The following is a 25,082-nucleotide window of genomic DNA, read 5'->3' on the forward strand; positions in this document are numbered from 1 at the left end:
GCATGGCTTTCACTTAGGAAACCAATATATCTGAATAGGTGTTTAATATTCTAAAATAAAGTTACTGTTCAAGCTGAATTTGCATAAACTGTTCCTTGGGACTACAGGAATGCCTGCTTGTGTGTGGGCTTCATCAATATTATTATTTATAAAGAGGCTACTCTTTATCATACACATTGTTACCTTTGCTATAATTAAATTTCTTGAGGAAAAATAGTGGCATGGTGCCCAGCACTACAGCCTCTTTGCACCAGGGCCTGGGTTTAACTGTGTTTAACCTAAGATGCTCTGGTGACCTCCCACCTTCCAAAGACATGGAGGTTAGGTCTGAGTAGATACTGAAAAATGTTGCATTACCAGGCCTGACCTGGCTAGGACAAAGGGGATGCTTTCTGCTATGGTCTTTCTGAAGGTCTGTTTCCATTATTTCATTTTTTAATTTGTATTAATTTCCATTTGCTTCTGCAAATATCTGATCATGAGCTTCTCTCCCATCAATTAGTAAATGTTTTAAAGAACAAAGAACTGATGGTGTAGATGCTACAAATATGAAAATGAAAGGAAAGGCTTTCACAAAGCTGGCCAATAAAGACTTTGTGTGCAGCAGTTCAGCTAAAGTGGCTGCACTTATTTTGCCATCTTAACAAAAAAGTCAATTTTCCATTCTGTGTAACAAGCTTAGTTTATTGCTCTTTAAAGAATATATTCTTAGCATGACAGTTTTAGTGTCCTAGTGATATTACCATAAATTCACAGTCCATTAAAAGAAACCAATTTTTAAGTTTTATCATGCACTCATTGACCGTTATATTTTAGACATGTCATGCTTAGCTTTATGTTGCTTAAAATTCACTGAAAAATGTGTTGACACCACAACAAAAATGGGATAAAGCATAATAGTTAAATGTTTTGGAATATAAATAATTATATTTGTGCATGACCTAAAGTGTTTCTTTTTTACCAAATTTACAGTATAATGATAAAGACTCATGTATCTTTCAGTGTTAGAAGTTAAGTTGCCTGAGGTAATGCAGACCTTAGAAGCTAAGCACGGTTGGGCTTGGTCAGTGTTGGGGTGGGAGACGTCTAAGGAAACCAGACTGCTGCTGCATGTGATTTTGTTAGACAGTTGTTAGGTTCTTCCCTCTGGACCAGCATTTTCCCAGTTTGGTCTCACTGTGCTGAAGTTGCTGATTATTTAAAGATCCCATGGCAAGTTCATGGCAGTAGGGGTGTAAGCTTTTGTATCCTGGCTATTGTACATTAAATTAACCTTCCTAAAGTTCTCTCTTAATTCAATTGGGGAATAATTTCTCATTTCTCCAACTGATGTGTAGTGGGGCTGCTGGCAGATAAAGATAGTGTTTATCACACAGGCGAATGCCCTTCCTATAGGTCAAGAGCTTCAAAATTAAAAGTGTTAAACACAAGGAAGCAATTATCATTAATTATTAATTTTGTGGTGCTACAATTCAATTCACTCTATGGTAGTACTGATAGTAGCAAAATTATTTAAATATGAATGTTCGACTGAATGAGAAGGAGTAGCATGCACTGGATTCATTAAATATTTCTGTGGAAAAATAAAACAGAGTTATAAAAAATATTTTTTGAAAAAAACTTTGCTCAAATCTAAACATTTATACAATACATATACTGTATTTGACAGCTGCATTACTCCAAAGGAGAATGTCAGTAGCATTTGATTGGTTTGTATTTTCTTCCTCCCAGGGAACATTTATCACTGAAGGTCAGCATTACAAAGTGCGGAGAATCAGAAGATGTTGTGCTGCTAAGAACATATTTGTCAGAACACAGTTTGAAAAGAGCTAATTGATAGGGAGACAAATGTTCTTCTGACAACAGTTTCTCTAAAATAGCATATATATATAATTTCATAAAATAACATAAAGCAAGAACCTTTATAGAATAATTACAGAATTATGTTTATAAGTATTTAGACTGTGTACTTGTTAACATAATATTTATTTCAAATTTACAGTATACAGTACATGAAATCTTTTTTGTAGTTACATCAGGGTCTTGGAAGAACAGTGCTCTCCTACAGCTGTATGAATGCCAGCTTTAGACGGCATTAGTAACATAATTAATTTAAATCTCTGCTTCAATAAGAAGAAAAAAATAATTGTAGAAAATGGTCCTAGGAAAAGAACTATAAATTCAGATTTTAAAACTGAAAAGTCATGATTTATAGTATTTTAGCTGGGCTAAATGAGATTGTATATTTATGCACTTTCAAAACACACATCTAAGCCATATTCATACAGTATATTGAATAAAGAGTCCGTGTATGATTGCATGTTCTTACCGGAGCTTTTAAAATAAGGAATCATGGAAAAAAAGGTTGACTGTTGTCATTAATCCATGTAACATTCCAGTCTTCAGTACCATGGATGTCTTAATACATTGCTGAAACATGACACCTCTTTGAAGTGCTTAATTGAAAACATATCAGAGTGCCATAAAGACACATGTTTCATTCAGTGTCAGAAATGAACTAATAAATCTCAGTCTTTGGTTTCCTGGGCTGAGTTGATCAATGAGAGGATCAAAAACCTGTGGATTCCCGTGGTTTCATGTTTTATTTGTAGGGCTGCAGCTATCTTTTAAGGCCAAGGGTGAGTGTCCATTGAATTTTTTCAAGCTGTTTAATTGTCTTCTGTTGCCTCAGTTCTTGTGGTACCTGGCCTGTCGAGTAATTATCAAGAAAATGCCAATGTCACGTCATCCAAAAGAAAGGGCTTTACTGACTTTTCTCAAAGAGATTGTAATTAATGGTTTTCTTAGTGAAAAAGGGTGTTGCTCATACTACATCATACATTCTTTTCCTGTGGAGAACGGTGTGTGTTTTCTGCAATTCTTATTAAATGAGATGCTATGCTATGTTAGAAAATATTTTGCATTTCATGTTTTCACAAAACAAATTCCGCAGCTAGTATGAAAGGGTGATGGACAGAAAATTGCTTATAGCCATTGGTTTTTGTACAGGGGCTTTCAACACCTTGGTATATAATTGTAACTCCATTATCACACAAGCTTCTGTGAATGGGAAAAGAATGCCATACTATATTCTGTCAATAAAAGCTAAATATTACGGTTATTTTGTCAGAAACTTTAGAATGCTGTCTTCCTGAGAAAATTGCATTAAATTACGAATTATCTACTTAGTATCAGTACAGTATAGCATCGGTACAGTATGTGCTGAATTATTAAATCATAATTTGGCATGATGAAGGTCAGACAACAATAAACACAATATTTGCATTTCTTCTGATATTGCATTGGGTTTCTGTTTTCCAACAAAAACCTTTGGTCTAGAAAAATGTACATTTGTCTTAACACCTTTCAGGCTTTACTTAACAAATATGTGACTGGGGTTACCAAAGCGAATCGACTGCACTTTTTTTTTTAATTTTTTTTGCAGTGGGTTCATCTGAGATCCACAGACCATCCTGAGTCGTGGGTTTGTGCTGCAGTTCTGCTGCAGCTCTACTAAAGGCTGATCAACTGGCACACTGCAGACCTTGGTTCTGGTGCTCATGAGGGCATCTTTTTATAATGGTTTAGATTTTTTTTTTAAAGTTAAGCAGAATTCTGCATCACTGTTCCAGGATGCAGATCATTTGTGATTGGGAAGTTCAGGAGGCTGGACAGTGGGATCCTTGTATTCCCCTTTCTGAAAAGGTATTAGCCAGAGAGAAAGACTCCAGGACAACACTGCCACACGTATTGTTTGCAAAACCTGCCTGTTAAAAAATGGGTAAAAGTTCAGTAAAAATAAGCCACCTTGAAAAGACATTTTGTCCTAATTTAGCAACTCACGCATATTAAATTATTTTTTAAACATGGTACAATACAGTATATTGCCTAATTTAGAATCAGCACAATAAACAACAGAATGTGCTTTTCCAGCCTTTCTTAATTTTTTGTCTTTCCAGCTTCCTAAAATTGTGAGAGAGATTAAAAAAAGACACACCACCAACTTTCTGTTCCCACATACAAATCCTGTATCTCACTCCTGGCAGGTAATGCTCAGAGTATACAGTATGCCAAAATGGGTGTTGCACATGCAGATTCCATAACAAAGGAAGATGTATTCTGCATGTAAAACTGCAGTTAACCTGCAGACAACATTTTCTCTCTTGTCTTTTCCTTTTAGTCACATTCTTATGTTTTTTGTATTGCAATAAACATTTCCCAATTTTCCTACAGTATGTCTCAGAGCACTATGTATAATATACTTTTAATTAGCTTTTTATGCACCCTAGAAATTGAATGAAATTACCACAATGTGGATTGTCTTCATTTCTATCATTTCTATATGCTGTATTTCTGTGAATACTGAATTGCTTGAACAATCACAAGAAACGGAAAACAAATAACTAAAAAATGATTAGCAATGGGTTGGTGATGATGAATAAAATATAATACATTTAAAATAATTTGTTCTGGGTTGTTTTGCATGAATAAGTAATTACTGTGTATAGGTTTACTGAGAGATATCTCTCATCTACCCTTTGAATTTTAAAACAGTTGAAGGAAATCTTTGCTACCTTTAGAGGTGAAACAGCCTTACTGTACTGTACATTAACATGCATTAACACTAACTGAAACAAAATGCCACTTTGTGACATTAAAATGTCAATGCATATGAGTAGTATTTAAATGCCCTTTGCCTGGTCCCATTTGGTATACATTACATGTTGGCTTTTGTAATATCATATTTTTTATTGTTTGCAAGATTAATTATACCACTGTGTCAATTTAAAACACATTTTCTCTGGACAGTAGTACAGGTATTGTAGATGAAGAATTTCACCAACAAGGATCTTATCTGAAATGCTGAAATAGTGTTGTTTTCACTGAAGTGAAAAATTGTCTGCTATCATAAATTACAATGTTTTCCTCGCTATGTTCGTGGATACAGGTATTTGTGTACTAAAATCACTGCGTAATTCTGTTCTTCTAAATGTGAAACAAATATGATTTTTCTGTCTACATTTCAATTTTTGTTTTTAAGTAAAACACAGCTAGTCATTTTCATAGCTGGGTGCATACAGTACATCTATTAAAATGCAAGGCATTTTACTTCTTATAGTAACAAGCCTGATTAGTTGTGTGTTGTGGGAGTGACAGTCTGTGGTAAAAACCTACAGTAAAAGAACTAAATATACAAGACCTAGACCTGAGCTTAAACAAGAGTATGCCAGTCTAAGGAACACTGTTAGGATAACTGCCAATCTGAATTTATATTTATATATTTGGATATTTATTTCAGTATAGTAGATAAAAGATTCTCAGATGATACCAAAAAAGCAGGATTTTTAAACACTGAAAACTTAAAATAGAATTCAAGACGAGCTAAAAATCTGGCAGATGTTGTGTATGGTAAAAAGCTATAAAGTTATACAATATGTGATATTTTTTTCATAAGCAATAAATTCTTTACAATTACAAATGTTAAGCATTCAAGAAAATTCATGTTTTAGGTTTGAGAACAGGTCAATAGAAAACTTGGACAAGAGTAAACACTCAGATTCTGATGATGTAATACATTGAAGACTGTAACAACTGCTCTTACTAATTTATATGAAAAACTAGATTCTGGCATATTTACAAAGACTTGACTCAAGACTGAGTAAACACCTCGCTAATGAAACTTAATGTAAATGCATACTATATTAATACGTGGAAATGGCAAAAAGACAAACAGACTGCTTAGATACCTCTTGTAGTTATGTGCAGAACTTAAAGCAAGGAATGTTCAAACTGTACAATAAGTTTAAGTAGGTGGCTGTGTCAGCATGCATAGGCTGCAAAAGAGCAGGTTAAGGTTTATTCCTTACTGAAAGGAAAAGAAAAGAGGCAGTGTTTCAGCTGTGGAGCCTTCGTCAGGTGTCAAAGGTTTGCAAAAATCCAATATACTAGTAAGAACTCCTTTAGTATATTATGTATGCTAAATTTTGGCCAGGACACGGAATAAACACTAGAAGTCTAAAAGAACTGAACCCTTTTAGTCTTGAACAGAGAAGAGTATAAGGGAACCTGATACAAGTATTTAAAATCCCAAAGGCATCGAAAAACTCACTGGATTTCCTCAGAATCAACAGTGAAACACAAAGGACACAAGTGGTACAATGGTAGTGTATTTATAACCAAGAACAAGAGACTGTTTTATGAGTTCATGAGTGAAAGTGTGGAAGACACTACTAAGCCACATTGTCAAGTCCGATACCATGGCTTCTTTCAATAAGTGTCTGATAACTGCTAATTACCAATCAGGATAATGAATGAGATACATTTCTCTTCTTCGTAACTGTTATTATATTCTTAACATCATGCTTTAAAAAATGAGTAAGAGGGAAAAGATGGTTTGGTTTTAGAGAGGAAGCACTTGTGTTGGAAATAGTGTAGATACAGCTTTAAACCCCTTCCATTGCTCCACCCCCATGTTTCGTGTTTATGATGTATTTATGAAAAGAATAGTTTCTATTTGATTTCACATGTCATACATCATACTTGAGTATGCATGTGGTATGATAGTGTAAAGCATTGGGCTCAGAGGAGCAGAGGGAAAAAGAATTTTATACAATATTAAACACTACACCAATTTATGGCACTTACTACACAATGTATATTCAGACTTGTTTTACCAAGTTACTTCAACTGCCATTGATATCTGGCCTGGGAAGCAGGGCTTGCTTTGTGTCTCTAAGGGCTTGTTACTGAATGATTAACATTTCTGTTGTCATACTTATTCAGAAGTCAGCCGTGAAATACTAATAGCTATGGGACAGTTAATTACTATCCGTTCACAATGGGATCACTTGTCCAATGATGAAAGTTTAAACATATGTTATATTCTATACTTTTTTTTCACTATGGCTCCATGAAATTGTATTTGAACAGATCAAACTGTTTAATACTGTATATACTCTCTGTAAACGTCTCCTTTATGTCAACTGTAGCATTTTATGATACAAAGCATTGATCTCAATGATGTCAGGAACTTTTTAAAAGATGATGCGTTTCTATTAGAATTTTTGCTTCCATTATTGATGCTTTCTCACTGTATTTCAGGATGCACTACTATAGTCAACAAATAAATGATATGTATGTTAACAAAAGCTATTTTCATATAACAACAACAGTAAATGATACACACATCTTATAATCTGGTGTAACTGCTGGTGTAAATCTGGATTGTCTTTTGTATTTTCCTCGTTACCGGACTCATTGCCTTCCTAATTGACCAAGCCCCTGGATTACATCTTTTGGATTGTCCCTGTGCTTCTCCGCATTCTGCGAAATTCACGGTTACACATAAGGATCCTCCAATTCTACCAATTGGTTTCCTGACACCAAATAAGCTAGATGGGCCTCATCATGTTGTAACCTTTTTTATGTTCTTATTTTTTTCTATCCTATAGTCCTATAGACGAAGCAGTTCTGTCAGTAACTACCTTTCTTGCTGTGAAGTGAAATAATTAATGCACTAACAATAGAGTATTACAATGTTTGTAATCAAGCTACTTTGTTGGTACATTAAGAAAATAGACTGTCTATCTTCTATCAGTCTATCTGACAGTCTATCTGACCACTGCCATTAGTTTTGTACGTTGTCATTGAAAAACAAAGAATTACATGGCTTTAAGAGATACAGTATGTGTATGGTCAGTGGCTTTAACACCACAGATTTACTGTACCTTTATGTACCCAGTAATAAACCCCTCATTAAGTGAGAATCCAATTAAAACCAAGGAGATATTTTGAGATGCAGTATGCAAAAATTATATTAAACTCTTTTTATACTGTACATTTCCTACCCTACACTTAAACATTTAATTAAATACATTTAGAGAAAATGGTACTACATTCAGGTATTTGACACCATATAAAAAAGATGTCTGTATAAATCATCAAATTATGTTAATGTAATAATACATAAAAGCATTTTTATGAGAAGATTGATCACACATTTTGCTTATTATTATGTAATGTCATTTTTCCTGTACAATTATGAAAACACTTTGCATCTATTTACTGAAATGATTTCTGGGAGAGCTTGATACTAGGCAAGAATATTTTATTTCTTAAACTGTGATTATAAGTCTCTAAATCAGACAATAATCAGTGCAATAACATCAAGCAACAAAACCAAAGAGATTAAATTGGAGTCAGTGTTGATCGTGTGAAATTCCCATTAATGGCAAAACATAGCTTCAGTCCTTTGGGCTTGGATCCAAGTGAGCACAGAGACAATACAATTGCTTAATTGATTGTCCAGGACTAGTTAAGTCTCTGTGACAGAGTGCCATTCACAAGGCAAGACAAAAATGCATGTACTGTATAGTTTATAAAGACTTAAGATAAACAAACAAACTTGAATGTAGTTTATAATGTTTTGTTTTAATTGCATGGTTTTTTTTTACAAATTTGACTTGTATTGTGATTTTTTAAATACAGTGTACAGGACTACAGGAGTATTGAAGCAATTTAACTTTTGTGATACATAGGTATACAGTTAATTTTACAAGTATGACTATATTTAATTTGTTGTAACAATGATCAACTGGTTTATAAAAATTTATATGGACATGGAATGTGAGGAATGTAATTTGCAGCACAAAATTGTTAAGACAATTATTTTAAGTGGTTACATTAAATAACCTTAGTTAATAATGTACAGAATTATATATACAGTATATACAGTATATTCGTTTTTTAAGTGAAATTATGCTCAGTTTTAAAATGTATTTTATCTGTTTTGTAAAATGTTGGATTTTAGTTTTTGGGATCAACGGTTTTTCTAATGAAGCCAATGCTATCATGCTGTTTTGGAAATGCCTTCATAAACAGATGAGAGCATTAATTAGTTAACAAGAGTTCTTGTCATATGTCAAGTGCTGAATCAAGTCTGGTATTAGAGGGCATTACAATTTAACATTACTGTAAACAGCAAGCTTCAGGGACCATTCAAACAATAACACCCCACCGCAAGGATGTAAAAAGCTTCACATGTTTACAATAAAAACAGCAAAAAAAAGCCTATCCCTTCTTCTGAGCTCCAACAAAAACTTCTCCAGACCTTCCCTAACTGCAACTGAGCAGCAAAGCTGAATACCGGCTCCAGGACATAAGTCTCTTTCTGAGACCAAAAGAAACCTACCCTTTCATGTCTCTGGGTCAGGGTTGATCCCTTCCTCCTCTGTTCTCTTTTCCCTTAATGGTGCAGTCTCATAACAGAGGCTCTTCTGACTTCCTAGCCAGCAGGTTTGATGAGCCCTTGAAAGCTCCAACTTCCTGATTTGAAATGATACAATTTCAATTGTCTTCCACCACTTGGACAAGTGATTCTCTGTGGCCTCCTGGTGAATACATTGTGCCCCTGGAGCTTTAGTTGTGATACATAGTCTTCTGCTTCATCCTCTTCTGTCTCAGTCAGGGGACAGACAGGCAGCATCTTTCCCTCCTCTTTCACCACATACATATCTACATTCATCCCGATGGCATGTACTGTATTTTGCTGTGTTTCCAGCTTGTTTAAACAGAAAAGTACATGTTCTGGGTAATGTAGGTCCTCACCCTAGTCGTGCTGTTGAAGCCGATACCCTGATTTCATGTACAGTAAGTAACAGCTGGATGAGACCCTGGGATAGATTATCTGATAATTACCAAATGGGCTAGATGGGCTGAGGGGCCGCCTCTCTTTTGTAACCTTTCAAATGTTAATAAGTTTTAAGTATGGAGTCTTACATATAATTAATTTTTTAGGTGGCTTTAAAAAATTAAACAGCTTATTACTTGAATGTGCTCTTAATGCTGTGGCTTGTAGTGTGCTTACATGCAGTTTTATGATAGTTTAACATCTTTTCCAATAAGGTTTTTGCTTGGATGTTATTATCCAAATAATTTACCACCTTTGCTCAGCATTGAAGTTATGGGAAACAACTGTTTACTATTGTCTGAAGCAGTAGGATCCTGTTCATCATAAACATCTGTGGTAATGAATGAATTCCACATGAAGGGGCATTTTGCTGCGGTTGCTTTTCAGACTGGTGGCCAATTGCTTTGTGCTCACCTCCTGATGATTTAGGAAACTGTCTCATTGTGTTTGGAATGTTTGGAGGTCGGTTTCTTGTAGTCCTGGGCCACTGCAATGTAAAATCATCACTTCACAAGAGTGTTGTTAACTCAGAAATGTATCTTGCACTGACTTGAGTTGATTTGATTTTATTAGTTTAACTCATAAACGACCAGTAAAAACAGCCAGTAGTAAATACAGAACCAAATTTTTTTTCAATAAAAATTCTTCCAATCATATTTGTGTTCCAAGATATTTGTTGATATTCAATGTGTTTTTCTCTGGTGAGCATAAATTAGAAACCATAGGCTTTTGTAAGGTGGGGTTATGGGGTGTTTCTTTTCCATTTCAGAAGAGAGGTAGCCATATTGTTGATGTCATCTGGTATTTGGTTTGAGTCTTCTTATTCAAGTTGTGTATGCTATCGGCATATGGTTCTACAAAGGCCTTTGTTGTTTATTGTAATATTAAGAACATTTGACTAAACTTGTGTGGGATTTACAGTAGATATTTCTGCTTTTGAGCAAGGTGCTTTTCCACACATTGGTGTAATAGCACGAGAGATTGCTTTCAGATTAATTGCTACACCTGAGGACTGTAAAATTTGCAATGGAAAAGTAGATCTCTTTTTATGTGGTCTGTTCTAAAAGAAAATTAGAATGAGCTATTTTCCTTTCAGATTCAAAGGTATATCTTTAGTGAAAATATCTGTTTATGTATTTGTGGAATCAGTATCCTTAATTTCTGGTTGAAGTGAAAACATTGATAATCTGTACTGACTATGAGAGTGCTGCATGTCCAAGCACTAGTACCAGATCAGAATCTAACAGGAAACTGGCATAACAATGTCCATACAAAAAGAGAAGTAAAATCTAGTATTTGCCCAGTACACCTAAATGGCCTTTTTCATTGTGTGCCTTTCTCATTGTATCCCCCAAATTAATTAGGGATTAAAACATCATATACTGTAATCTAAAAAAGTTACAGATTGGATGTAAAGAATGTGTCTTTCTATACAAATTCTTATACAAAAAACACTGGCTTATATTAAAAAATATTGTTAACTTCATAGTAGGTTGATAATAGAACAAAGTCATGCTTGTCATATTTAATTTACATTTAGAAAACACTTAAATATGATATCTATTCACAACCTTGTAGTTAGTATTTTTGTAATGTACTTCCCCCCTCTGGCAGGGATGTACTGTAGTATGATAAATGTGACAGGTCTTTTCCTGGTTTGTCCTTAGAAGAGTGTTCTTAATGAAGGTAACATCAATTGGTAGTTTTTGACACTATGTATCCCGAAGGTACCAGTTTGTGTTGTAGGTCTTCGAGTGTTGCCTTTGGATTTATGTTTCCCACCCAAATTACTTATCTCTGTGGTATCAAGACACACTTGTTGCCTCTTCCTGGTAGGTAAGCCACTATACTGGTAGTCATAAGTTTCTTAATAAAGGATGCTACAGTGGAAAGTGGTTGATTCAGCTTTTTATGGACTCTTATATACAGTAGATTGATGTGGAGGTCGATGACCATTCGCCTGCAGTCTCCAGCTATGGTGTGGCTTGATGCTGCTGGATAGTGCTCTGTGTGTCACCTCTTTTTATATGACAAGGAAGCCGAAAATCTTCAGGACCCTCTATATAGTGCACTTCAAAAGAACGTTACAGTAGGGATATAATACATTCTCACGTAGATTTAGTACTGTACTGCTTTATGTGTGAACCGGTGCTTTATATTAGTTTTAACTTTCTCAAAGAATGAAACAAAAAAACAACACAACACCCACCCAAACAAGTGCTAAATGTTATTAGCACAACTCTTTTAAAGGTACTAAGGGCAGTAGGGCTATAAGGATTTGTTCGCTTCAGCTGCAGCACTTCAAACCTTTTTGGAAGAGGTTAAATAATAGTCAGATATTAGTACTGATACCAGCTTCAGTACAAGAAACCAAAATATTCAATTTGAACAATTTTATGGACTAAAGAAGTCAGCAAAAACTGAAATCCCATCAGTAGCTCAAGGCAAGGGTAGTACCCACTGACTGGAAAACTAGTAATACATGAACTACTGTAAAAAGAGCACCAGAACTGAACTGCTGTAAGTAATTACAGACTAACAATATAAGTTTTACTTATATTGTATATGATATCATGGAAGCTAATGAAATGGGTGTAAGATCATGAAATACATCCTCGGGTGATTAAAAAAGCAAAACATCACTATGAAACAAATGGGAATATGCAATGTTTGAAACATGCACAGACTCTAACACACCTATAACAACTTCCTCTAAATATATACAATATATATGGAACTGATCCATCACTTGTAAAGAAATATGGATTGGTGGTCATCTGCAATGTAATGAACTAATAACTGAAATAATAATGCATAGGAGAGGTGTTGTTACCTCAATCATAACAGGAATTTATGCTTCAGACATTCAACTGTAGATCATAGTCTGAGGCTTCTGGGCGGCCTTCATAGTTTCCTGGTTTATAGTTTCATGCTTCATTGCTTTGCTTGCTTAAACTTTTTAAGAAGAGAAAGAATAGACCTGTTTTAGTTCTTAAAATATTATGGCAAAGAGTTACAGTCTCTTAATACATCAAGTCACTATTTTCTGTAGTTTAATATGCACTTTAGATGTTTCAGTGTAAGTACCTTGACTGCCCTTGGCAGTTGTTGTTCTTGCCATACAGTTTCATTTTATTTTTTCAAATGTACATTTCAGTAGTTGCATTTGAATCATAATAAAACAATGCCACTTTCTGATCATTAAATATTATTTGATGTGCTTCTGTAGCCCAGACATTGAACTGATTGCTATCGGACTGCGTCCATACTATCTGTCGCGGGAGTTTTACATATGCCATCTTTGTTGTTGTTTACATTCCGCCTGCGGCAAATGCAGAAGCAGCGTGTGACCTCATACACACAGTCGCAGCCAGGCTACACACACAACACCCTAGCACTCTCATGGCTATTTCAGGGGACTTTAATCACGTTTCTCTTTTCAGCACTCTGCCTACTTTCCACCAGTTTATTAAGTGCCCAACTAGATAAAATAAAACACTGGATTTATTATTTGCCAATGCTAAGGACGCTTATAGCTCCACTGCCCTCCCAGATCACAACTTTGTACTGCTTACGCCACGAAACAAGCCTTTCACCATTATTTTAGTCTTATTGCAGGTAATATCCCTATTGATATTCATAAAATGAATAAGACTTTGGTTATTAAATATAATTTTAAATGTGATTGCCTGAAAAGAGACTTGAGATATTATTGGATGCGATCATGTTAGTTTTTACAGTTATTAAGATTAATGTGTTATCACTAAGCTTCTGTTTATAAAGCATGTCCATCCTTAGTGATCCCATAAGTTTTCTATTAAATTTAATTTCTGTGTTGTAGATCATTCATGTCAGTAAACCATCTCTACATTTCACTACAAATGGCAATCCAAAAATTATCTGTGTTTGAAAGAGGAACTCTCTGCTGCAAACTGGTAATGCCATAGCTTGTTAACAAAATGATGATTTACAAAAGTTTTAGCAGTCTTGAGACTTGTTCACGCTGTTAGACATCCTTGTTTTTTACTGTATCTCAGGGGAAATTTATAATGAGCTGCAAGTTGGTGGGGTACATTGAAACTAAGCCAAACTGTCTATTATGTACTGCTGCCAAAAGCCATGCAGTCGGATAATTCAAATATATTACTACTGCAACACCTTTGAGATTTTCCAGGATAATGTAAAACACGATGAAGCATAGTTTTATCTGCAAAGCCCTTTATTTGCACAAGCTAACACAACCAAAGAATATTAAATCAAAACCACACCACAAGTTGTTTCTTGACAGGTCTGTTTGCATTTCTGTTTGATTTACACAGAAAAAACAAAATGCCTAAGCATTCTTATCAAATAATTGGGGCAATTATTGTGCGCTGATGGTAAGAATCGCATCTGAAATCTAAACTAACTGAAAACACTGTGGTGATCTGTTCAGGTTCTATGAAGTTAATACACAGCAAGCATCTTCGAGCCTCCTCAGCTCTTCCACAATTAACTTTTACTGTTCTATTATTCCAGATGTATTTACAGTTCCAAATGCCTAAGTAATATAAAGACTCTAAAAAATCAAAATTATGTTTGTGATTATCTTTTTTGTCAATTCAAAATCATGACATCCTCTGTTATAATTTAGACAGATGAAGGATAAAAGTAATGCTATCAGTATTTGGGTCTCCAGACAAGAGGTCCAAGGTTTCCAAGGTAATTCAAGGTTTGCTGTGAAACTGTGAACCCAGGTGTTTGCCAGGCACTTGTGGAGACTGTCTTCTCATTAATACTAAAGTTCTGTTGTGCCTTTTTCAGAGAATAAGAATATGCACTCGAGTTGACAGGTTCTGCTTGAAGTGCGTCTCTACAGTCCTTCCGGTACTGTGGAAGATTTCAGTAGCCCATCTGTAATTTGAAAAACTGTAAAAGGTCACATTAGTACTTGGCTTGTCCGACTACTGTTCATTAATTGTGAACAATAATGATACAAATGACCATCACAGTGCAGGACTTAGCTGCCTTAAGGTTAAGGGAATCTCAGCAGAGTTAGTTGTGTAGCTCAGGGACAGGCCACACTGTGTGACACAGAACCCTGTTGTCCAAGAGTATTTCTGCCTGAAAAATGACATTGGAGTGAACATTGAATTTCCATGCATGTTTTAATTTTACTCAGCACACTCAAGCCAAAAGAAAAATGTCCCTATACCTGTACCAGATTTCCACCATTCCATTGCATTTTCTGGAGAAGGAAAATGGGAGGAAGAGGGAAACTTGTAGTTTCCATAGACAGAGAGACTGTATAAGCAATTCATATTTGGGTATAAGTAACAGCTTGTCTGACTAACTGTTGAAAACACAGTATTGGGTTCGTGTAGGAAAGATGTGAATATATTGTGTCTTATTGTTTTTTTTTTATGTTTTACAGTTCCTGCTTAAATAGTCTTTTAAATATTATTTGTGGGGTTATTGTACGTATATTTTTAGAAATTAGTAGCATCTCTATTAACTAATTCCATGACCTTTTGAATTATATTACTTGCTGTGAACTCAAAGACTGAGACTACAACTACCCAACCCAGATATTTATAGATCGCCAGAACTGAAAACCTTAGGAGTCAGGACTTTGGAGACCTGAATGGAAAACCTCCCTCCCAGTACTGTCGCAGCATGAGCTCATTTACATTCTCCCATGAAAGGGAGAATGCAGGTTTCCATGCGAAAACAAGTCTTTAGAGCACAAGAAAGGAGAGGAAGCCATTCAGCCCAACTAGTCTATATGTCTGCTAGTTGCTAATTGATCTGAGAATCTCATCCAGCCATTTCTTGACTGAAGCCAAGATACTGGTTTCAATAAAGTGGCTGGGTACAGTATCAAGATTCTTTTCCAAACATACACACACACCACTTTGCATGTTCTGAAACACATATGGAAACTCTACCATTCATTACGAAGCTGCAAGCAGGAGGCTGTGCGTTCAAATTTTATGCTCTACACAGGGGAATATGTAATGACTTAGAATTTGGACATATTTCCCTCAGTAATAGGATTTGTTTCCCTGTTTACCTGTATTTTATTGGTCCATCTACAGAATAAATGTTTAATTTCTATATTAAAAACATTTTCAATCCACAAGGAATCATCCCATTGCTTTTATATACAATGAGGTGATCATGGAAATACTATATACAGTATATTGTCACGATTGTAATCCCTCCCTCTTAAGGGCACCCCAGCTCTTTCACTTTTTAGTTGATTTTCTGCACCTGCTCCCTGTTCCAGCCCACCTTTAAAAGCCAGACGCTTACTCTGTTCCGGGCTCTGCATTGGAACACTGACGCCCGGAGGCTCGCCTACCACCGAGTTGCCCTACGTCCATGGCTCGGGGGGCATTCGCCTCCTATCGGCATCCCGAACCAGCCTAGTCCGGGACTTGGAGCGCTTTGTCCTGTTCCCCCTTTTTCTCCACGACCCTACATCGGATCCCGCTCCGGCTTTTAACTTTGACTTGTTGTCTTGGATTTATCGCCCGGCTCTGGACTTTTGCCTGTACTGGATTTACCTTCAGACTCCTTTGGACTGTTTGCCTGGACCACACCCCCCCGAGCACCTCCTGTTCGTCTATCAGCCCAGTTCCTCGTCTCCTCCACGTGTCTGTTCACTCCCTTCCGGATTGTGCTGTCTGCATAGGGTCCTGAAAGACGCTTCATAACATATATATTACCCATTTGATACATTTAACCATTTAGATGGCACGCATTTCATGCTTATTGCCCTATTCAAATATTTGGTGAATATTTATTTGCTTTTATTTTTGCCACCTCCATTAATGGCAAGTAAATCACTCCTTTTCAATCAGTTAATGGTGCTGAAGACAGTCATTTTGATTCACTACAGCTTTGCAGTTTGGAAGAAAAAAAACAAAGGGAATTCCTCAGACAGAAGTCTGGGCTGTCAGAAACATTGTAGAACATTTTCAGAGATTATTTATTCAGCAAATATGCACTGTGACTTTGGTTTCCCATAGGTCTTTATTTGTATTGAGTAGTTACATAGCTTTTGATGTCTTTCATGTCACTGTGTCATGCATAAGTCTATTACATTCCACTGCATTCAAGGCAAACTGAAGTTTAAAACTTTTAATATTTGATCTCAATTACCACTGGCTTTCCAAGGCTAATATGAGGGCAACAGAAATTAAATGCTCTGAATTTTACATCAGCTCTCAAAAAGAGACTTGACAATGCCTGTTATCCACTTCAAATCTAGTTTACAGTTCCCAGAGCTTTGGGTTATATGATTTAAGGCAAATATAGACAAATGCCCCTAATGTATAGTGTTCCTGGCTATTGTTAATCAAAAATAATAAGAACACAGGAAAGGCTTTAATAAGTGGGGGGCCTTTCGGCTCATCTTGGTTGTTTGGTGGTTTAGTAGTGAATCTAAAATATTGTTCAGTAAAATATTGTTCTGGGTCTCAGCCATGTCTCTAGAAATACTGTTCCAGATACCCACATCTATTTTTGCAGAGAAGTGATTCCTACAGTATGTCCTTCCTAAATGAATTATTTAGGTTTTTCAATAATAATAGGAGTGCACACATTTCATACACCACGGAGGAGTGAGAAACTACACTTTCGAAAAGTGTCACGAGACTTTTCATGCTCAATTCTCCTTGTGTTTAATGGTACCTCCTGCAGCACAGTATTCTGGGTCACTTTACTAGGTCTAATCTTAAAACTTCCATATAAATATTTGAGGAAAATAATTAGATAACATTATAGATATAGTCATTTTTTCCTTCTCTCCAGTTTAGAAATGTTTTTAGTTCATTACTACATCCTAGAAGCAATGTCATTTTATGGATTCAGATCTGAAAGTTATGCATGCAACAATAAGGGTCAGAACAACAAATACCATTTTCTACTTAGCAGGAAAGTGAGAATAAATAGCACTTTTAGCATAATCTGTTTTGAAGTAAATAAATTGACAAGCCTACAATAAATAATTAATAAACTAATAAAAAAACTGTAACAACGGTCCCATTTTGTGCTTTGCAGTCATGTTTGAAATGGAAAAACAGGTGAGGCGGTTGGTATCAGGGAGACATCATATTAATTGGTTTACATTGTTTCACAATGTCATCCTGAATCTCGAAATCTTGCTGTAACATTCAGATAGACAGGCAATCAAGTACAATTCATGGAATGACCTACTTTTGAAACATACATTTTTTACATTAAGCGATATAATTACGATCTGTCACTTACAGAATGCATGTTAAGGCATGTGCTTTCCTTTTGTTTCTAAAATTATACACTGGCTTTCTTTTGAAGAAGGCTTGTGTTTCTGGTGTTTCTTGTTTCCTTTTTACTGCTTAATCATCCTTTTTTTAATGGGAAGGATAGATTAACCAGCAATGTAGAAAGGATATTTAAATAGTTTTGACAGTCATGGTTTTATTTTTCTGTTGTTGCTTATTATTTCTTTCAGATTCCTTGTGTTCAAAAAGTTACATTTAGCATTAAAAATTTGACTGCAATGGCCATTGTACTCAGGAAATGTGTCATCTGTTAAGGTAAAAAAATATCAAAACCATCCTTTTGTAGACAGTAAATTAACATGATTTCTGGTACCATCTATTAAGGTAAAACTACTGTGGCAAATGCTTTCTCCAAAGGCTTTGAATTGGTGTTCATTTACTATGTCAGCTCACTCTGGAGAATAATGAGAATGCGTCACGCACAGCTAGAAGTAAATTGAGATTTTATTACAAAAAAGGGAAACAGAATTCAAAGAAGCTTACTGAAACATGAGGAGTTAGAAGTGGACTCAGGTAGTCAGAAGTATTTAAATCAATTAGTATTTTGTTCTGAATTATTACTGGGGGAAACTTAAAATTGTGAACTGAATCCAAGAAAAAAAGAATTAAATTAGAAGTTTATATTTAGCTCCTATACTTTTTTCTTTAAATCTGCACTCCTAAATTCAGATAAGAAATATGTTTTAACTATTTTATTTTGAAATCAACATGAAATTGCAAATAATAATAATACTACTAATAAACAATGTGGATAGCACACAAAGTGATAATCATTTAATTATTTTAATCAATCAATCAGTCAATTGACTGTTTTAATATGATATGATTGTTTGCTTCGTCCTTTAAAAGTCTTAAAAAGACTAAATGCTTTTGGACAACCAAACTATACGATTAAGCAAATGGATTGATGATCATTTGTTGAGATGTTGAGTGATTAAGTGTGCAAGCAGCTGTGTTACTGATTTGGATTTAACACTCCTTTCTGGCTAAAGGACTGAGGCCTTCAGAGCCCCCACAGAATGCGATGGGCTACAGAGCTGCTTCATGGGTAATGATGGACTGGAGGGAAGGATGTGAAATGATGAAAGTTGGGAAAGAGGGGTTCATTGATTTCTAATGACAGAAGGTTAGCCCTTGCTCTGGAAAATTTATTATAAACACCAATTCAAGGACTTTTGACCTAACTCTAGTACACAGAGATTTAGTGCATGATCAGCTCTGATACTGATTTGGGAAGAAATGGGCATCAAAACCTGACAGTGTACCTGATGAGATGTCAGCAAAGTGAAACCAGAGAGAAACAATTAAACATTGACCAGTTAAAACAGAGAATGAAGCATGTTAATTGGCAAAGAAAGCTAGGGATTAGAAAAAGTAGAGATGGACTAAATGTGAAAGACAAAACGGAATACTGGTGCTCTGCTGCCAGTGCTGTGGCTTAGGGACTCGTGTGCTCCCTTGGAGCAGTGTGGGCCTAATAGCCACTGCTGGGATAACAGACTGTAGTAGAAACTGCAGGACTTGTGAGTGAATGTCAGGTAGTCAGGGGCTAAAAGGAGAAAGCTGAACAAGTGATTGTTGTATAAGTAAAAGCAAGTGGTAGAGGGGCAGTAAAGCTTGGCCACCTGGTGCTAGAACCACATTTTGGACACCTGCCATTGCAGATGGATTTTATAAGGTCATCTAAACCAGTGGTGCACAAATTGCGCTGCCCATGCACCCATGGGGTAGCACAGAGAGTCAGAAGGGGGGGGGGGGGGGGGACATGACATTTCGGGGTTCTGAAAAACAAAACAGATTTTCAGGATGTGGCTGAAATGATGTTATTGAGCACAGGTACAGTCAAGGTGCAGGTAGAGCAACCAGGGCAGTCACTCATTCAGCTCCCAGTTTCTCCCTCCTCTCCTTCCCTTCACACTGTGCACAGCCAGCCATCCAGAGCTCCCCTCTGCGCACAGTGCAAATAACAAAGGAGAGTGTGAGAGTCGTGAGGGACAGCGCTACTTGCTGTCATGCAAATCAAGAGCTGTGCAAATACTTGAACTGTAATAGATTTCTAAACATATGTACATGGTTACAGCTCTCGTTACTAACTGTAAAATGAAAGAGAGCAAAGAGATGTTTGTTAAAGTGAGGGTTCACTCAATTCAATGAGAATAAAAATATCCAAACAAGTGATATAAACCCTAGCTCTACCTGCATCAAGAATCTCCTCACTTTCTGTTTCTGCTGCAGTGTATCAGTGGATATCACTTAATGATTATCTGCCAAAAACCATACAGCTACTTTTGCAAGCACTAACAGTGTGATGACATCATATTCTTCACAGTTCACATGCACTGTCTACTGGATATCTTCTGTTATATCTCCAGAATGCATCTTCAGCACATCTGCATTGGAAAAGTAGACTGGAATCCTAACTCTGTGTCCTTCTGGAATACAGTCTCTGTTTCTGAGAATCTATGGTAGACAATAGTATTTACACTAAGGAAAGCTAAATAAACCTACCTGAGGTAGTGTTGTAGTTACCTAGTTCAGCTGGATTTTGGTCCCAGATTTTACCGCTAGAATCTTGTGGTAGAGGCAAACACTTGTTAAATCTGTGGCACTCAAATTTGGATGTATAACCAGGTTTGTTTGTAAACTTGTCTTAATGAAGCATTGCTTTTCACACTTAAAATAAGTCCAATTACATTATCATAATGATGACAGCATTCTAATCATCACTTTTGATTACAAAAAAACAATTTCTCCATTATTTTAAACATACAGATCTTCAGTTATACATTTTAAAATGTATATATATATGTAAGAAAACCGGCTCAGGGACGCCAAATATGTAATGTTTCATAGCCGTTCAGGGACGCCAAATATGTACATGTAGTGGCTCTCTGAAGGCACCAGTTCTGTAGGGTTTGGGCATTTACTGAGACAATTATTAATTGTAGCAGTAAATCACAAAGCTGATTCTTTTGATGGCTTTAGAATCCAACCATGCGACATAACTCAAACAACGCACACACACAGGTACTAATACACTAGGATACATTTATTAATACATAGAATATGCATATAAACCTAACAGATCTTATCGAGAGGGTTATCAGAATACAAAAGATATATATTCATTCAGTTACAAAGAGTTACATATATCAAGAGGACATACGTTCAGTATATCATTCATTAAGACCGTTTCATAAATGAACTTGGTTATAACTTCTACATTAGATACTCAAAACAAGTACATAACTCTTAGGAATTAAATTGATATCAACTGGTTGGGATAACAATTGAATTCTCGAGCTGTAATGCATTGAAGTTGAATACTCATCCAATCTCTGGGGATTCAGATCTCCTGCAGGCACAAACAATCAGCTGCAGGCTTGTTGCTGTCCAATCCGCGCTCTCTGGCTCCGTGCCAGGCTGTGCTGTGCGGCTTGTGACGGTGCGCTGCTGATGCTCACTGACCGGCTAGTTAGTGTTGGCTTTAACTAGCAAAGTTTGTGCACAGGAGAAAAGATGACTGTGGGTCCCAGCAAGTCAGGAAGAAGACCGGTTCGTTCCTGATGAAGCGCTAGTTATGAATAGTGATTCAGCTGTCCACAGTTCCGACCTGTTCACGAGGCTTGCTGCTGTTGCTAACCTCGGGTGGATCCTCTGGTTATTCTCTGGCAACCTCCGCTCTAGACTCTTAGAACAAAGGAAAGTTCTGGCACTCGGACACACTGGCCGTTCCGTGGTTGTCCGGGCTGAGTCTCAGGATGGTCAGGAGGCGCGCTGCGAGAATGTCCTGCCCTTGGGAGCCTTCTGCTCCTGGGCCGTCCTGCCCTGGAATTCTCCTTTGAATTCCCTTTAGAAAAGTCCACAGAAGTCTCACAGAATCTTACTGAATCTCTGTGTTGCCTGTTTTTACCTGGAGGAACTTCAGCTCGTTGATTGGCTGAAAGTTCCATGGGCATCAGAGTCCCACGTGGGTTACTCGGCCCTACCAGTCCCTGATTGGTTGATCAAGGTGAGATATGAGTCACTTACTCCTGACACTTAGGAATGCAGTCCAGATGTCCATCTGGCACTCCCTAGACAGATAGGCGCCAATGGATGACCATTGATCATGATAGCCAGGCTTAGCTAAGTGCATCCCCCTTTGGGAGCTGTCCTAGGAAACCTTAAATCAAAAGAAACCTTAAATCAGCCTGCATGAATAGTTTCTCTGTGGCTGCACCACAGAGATGAACAGAGAGATGAGGCCTAATTTGGGAAAACTCAGAAACACTTAATTCTTTCTTATTAATAAGCCTCGCCGCTACATATATAACTACCCATGGAATAAAGGTAATGGTGGGATTTTTATACTACAATTAATAAATTATTAATGGGTACTTTTTCTGTTTTTAAGATATATGTGACAGTGGAAAATGCACTAGAAAGAGAGGAGGGTTGGAAATCTTTGTAAACTTTCATGCCTAAGGCTTGCCCTGAACACGCAAAGATTCATTAAGCAGTACTCAGGTCATATTTTGATTAGCGTTTTTGACTTTTGAAAATCCATACAGTAGGAAGTCTGACACTCAGTTCTACAGAATTTTACTGAAGAAACCTACTTAAAAGAGGGCTCTGTCTGTTCAAATATATTTTTCTCAATTAATACTTCATTGGGAACCAGAAATTTCAAAAAGCCTGAAAGAGACACCTTTGACCAAAGCCAGGGCAACAGTTTTTGATAAGCTATGTCAAGCTGAACCCCTGAAATGGCTTGCATGGTAGTATGGAAGAGAAGCTGGCAGAGTTTCACAATGCCAGGTACACACCTTGGCAGGTCACCTTTAATAATGACAATGTGCCCATCCTTCGCCATGCTTATATTGCTCATGACTAGTCTGTCACGCATGAAGCAGATTTTAATCACACTATTGGCCCACACAAAATCTGTAGATTTCTATTCCACTGAGTATCTTAATGAGATGACCTTGAGCATTACATTTGCATTTAACTTCTGAAAATATGGGTGGTTTTACATATATGGGGATTTTGTCTTTATTAATTTCTAAAAAAAAAGGGAAGCAAGTTTTCTCACACCAAAGTTAGTAATGTTTGATGTTAAAGAAAGGGTTGTTAAGCTTTAGTAAAATACTAGGAACTTATGCTCAATTAATATAAAACCTACTAAGCAAAGGGAGATGTTAGACTGCTGAATTATTTAGAACCAGACCAACCAAGTTTTATTAGTGATGCAACACACATAATTTATCCAATGAAATTGTCTTACCTGTGTCACATATGCTAATTGAGGGTTTTTGCAAAGAGATGTTTGTTCAAGTGAAAGCACTCCAAACTTTTGCATTTTATATTCAGTGTATCTGCCTTAAAAAAGAAAAATTATACAGTATGCATTCTGAGTGCCATAAGTATGTATCCACTATTGGGTTTTAAAATATCAGTTCAGTCCTAAAGGTTGTAACTGCACAATGATATTATGCATTTGTTATCTCTATAAATTGATTTTGCTTATGTTTCATGCTGGGGTTCATCTTGTTAATGTACTGCATTTCTGACCCTAATCCCCCACAGATTACATTGCTGGTTACATTGGTTTGAGGTGGAGTACACTGAAGCTAAATTTCCTTATCTATAGTAAATCAAGCCAACTAAAAGGGTCAATCTTAACTCCAGTGTTTCAAATTTGCCTCCAAATCTCTTGTCAGCAAACTACACACTGGCTCTTCAGGAGAAACAGGATCTCACTGACATGCTGCTGCAAAGTCAGAACTTTTTTTAAGATTCCCATTAGGTATGAAGAGAATTGTATATACAGTATAAGGACAGGATTGAGTCTCATTTTAGAGCCCCATAGACATTCCCAAGTGGACTTCTTTTGTGCTTTCCTTTGAATAAATTATTTACTGTAGAATAAGGGGTATGTAATCTGAATTAACTATTTTTCCTTCTTCTGAAAAAAAAAGCATGACATTCTTTTCAACAGGAAAATGGAAATTAAACTCACGTGCTTGACAAAATGCTTACTTATTTACCCACTGTTCCACAAGGAAAAAAAAGAAGGCTGTAAGATTTTAAAATGCATCATTAAGCACAAAATCCTAAAGGATTTACTTTACAAACTGCTGCAGGATTACTGACAACCAATTTACCATTGAGTTTGTCCCATAATAATCCTATGGGAATTGTGGACTACAGCAAAATAGCTGTGATCTTGCATGCCATATTGTCTGTTGTTCAATTTCATATTCAACACCAAATAAGCTTGGGAGAAAGTTTCTAATACTACAGAAATTGTGTGACTGAAGACCTGTAGCACTAAAGGTACTTAAATTAGTTGAAAGAACTGATTTACCCAGAGATATTACTAATCCAAGGGAATATCCCTTTGTCTGAATGGAGCCTAAAGCTATATGCCAAAAATCAACAGACACTCCAAGTTTGAAAGGTAGGAACAGTATGCAGAGATGATGTTGAAGCATCCATTTAAAAAATAAGATAATGTTATTTTAAATAAATTGTATATACATGTAGAATGTGTGCTCTTTGCACTTAGGTTGTAACTACAAATGGCATGTGAGAATGTATTCATTTTATTTCTCCTCTGTTTTCCTTGTGTAATTGTGCTTATGTACTGTGGTTAATATCAATCATCTGATACAATGTTGTTTCTATCCTTCCAAAGCTACACATGGGTGTGTGACATTTGACCTCACCCATCCACAGTATTTTAAGTAATGTAATATGTTGGGGAGAATAATTTTCTAATTTGAATATTTAATTAAGGAGAAATTAATTGCTAATTGACAATGAACAAATCAGCAGCTGAATAAGGATTAAAAATAAAGATTCAGAGATAATAGATGTTTTATTTTATAGAGTATTACATTACATATTTGTACAAGAAATACTAAAACAAGGTAACAAAGTCAGACAATGAAAAATAACCTACAACTAAAGATAAAGACTGGTTTGTGGCTTCCAGACAGTTGTAGATTGCAGTACTGTTTCAAGAATAACAATAGCAAATAGAACTGCAAGAGCAAATAAACTCAACAGCAAATAGTAAATGAAGGGAACCAGTCTCTAAA

At 36.2% G+C, this 25,082-nt stretch overlaps 1 protein-coding gene across 1 annotated transcript in view; it reads left to right on the forward strand.

Moving 5' to 3' along the window:
- Positions 1 to 25,082, forward strand: part of lrp1ba (low density lipoprotein receptor-related protein 1Ba) — a 491,547-nt gene that overhangs the window by 67,447 nt on the left and 399,018 nt on the right. The gene's annotated exons all lie outside the window — the stretch shown is intronic.

Source organism: Atractosteus spatula, chromosome 13 (genome assembly GCF_055471065.1).
Source record: "Atractosteus spatula isolate fAtrSpa1 chromosome 13, fAtrSpa1.hap1, whole genome shotgun sequence".
NCBI lineage: Eukaryota > Metazoa > Chordata > Actinopteri > Semionotiformes > Lepisosteidae > Atractosteus > Atractosteus spatula.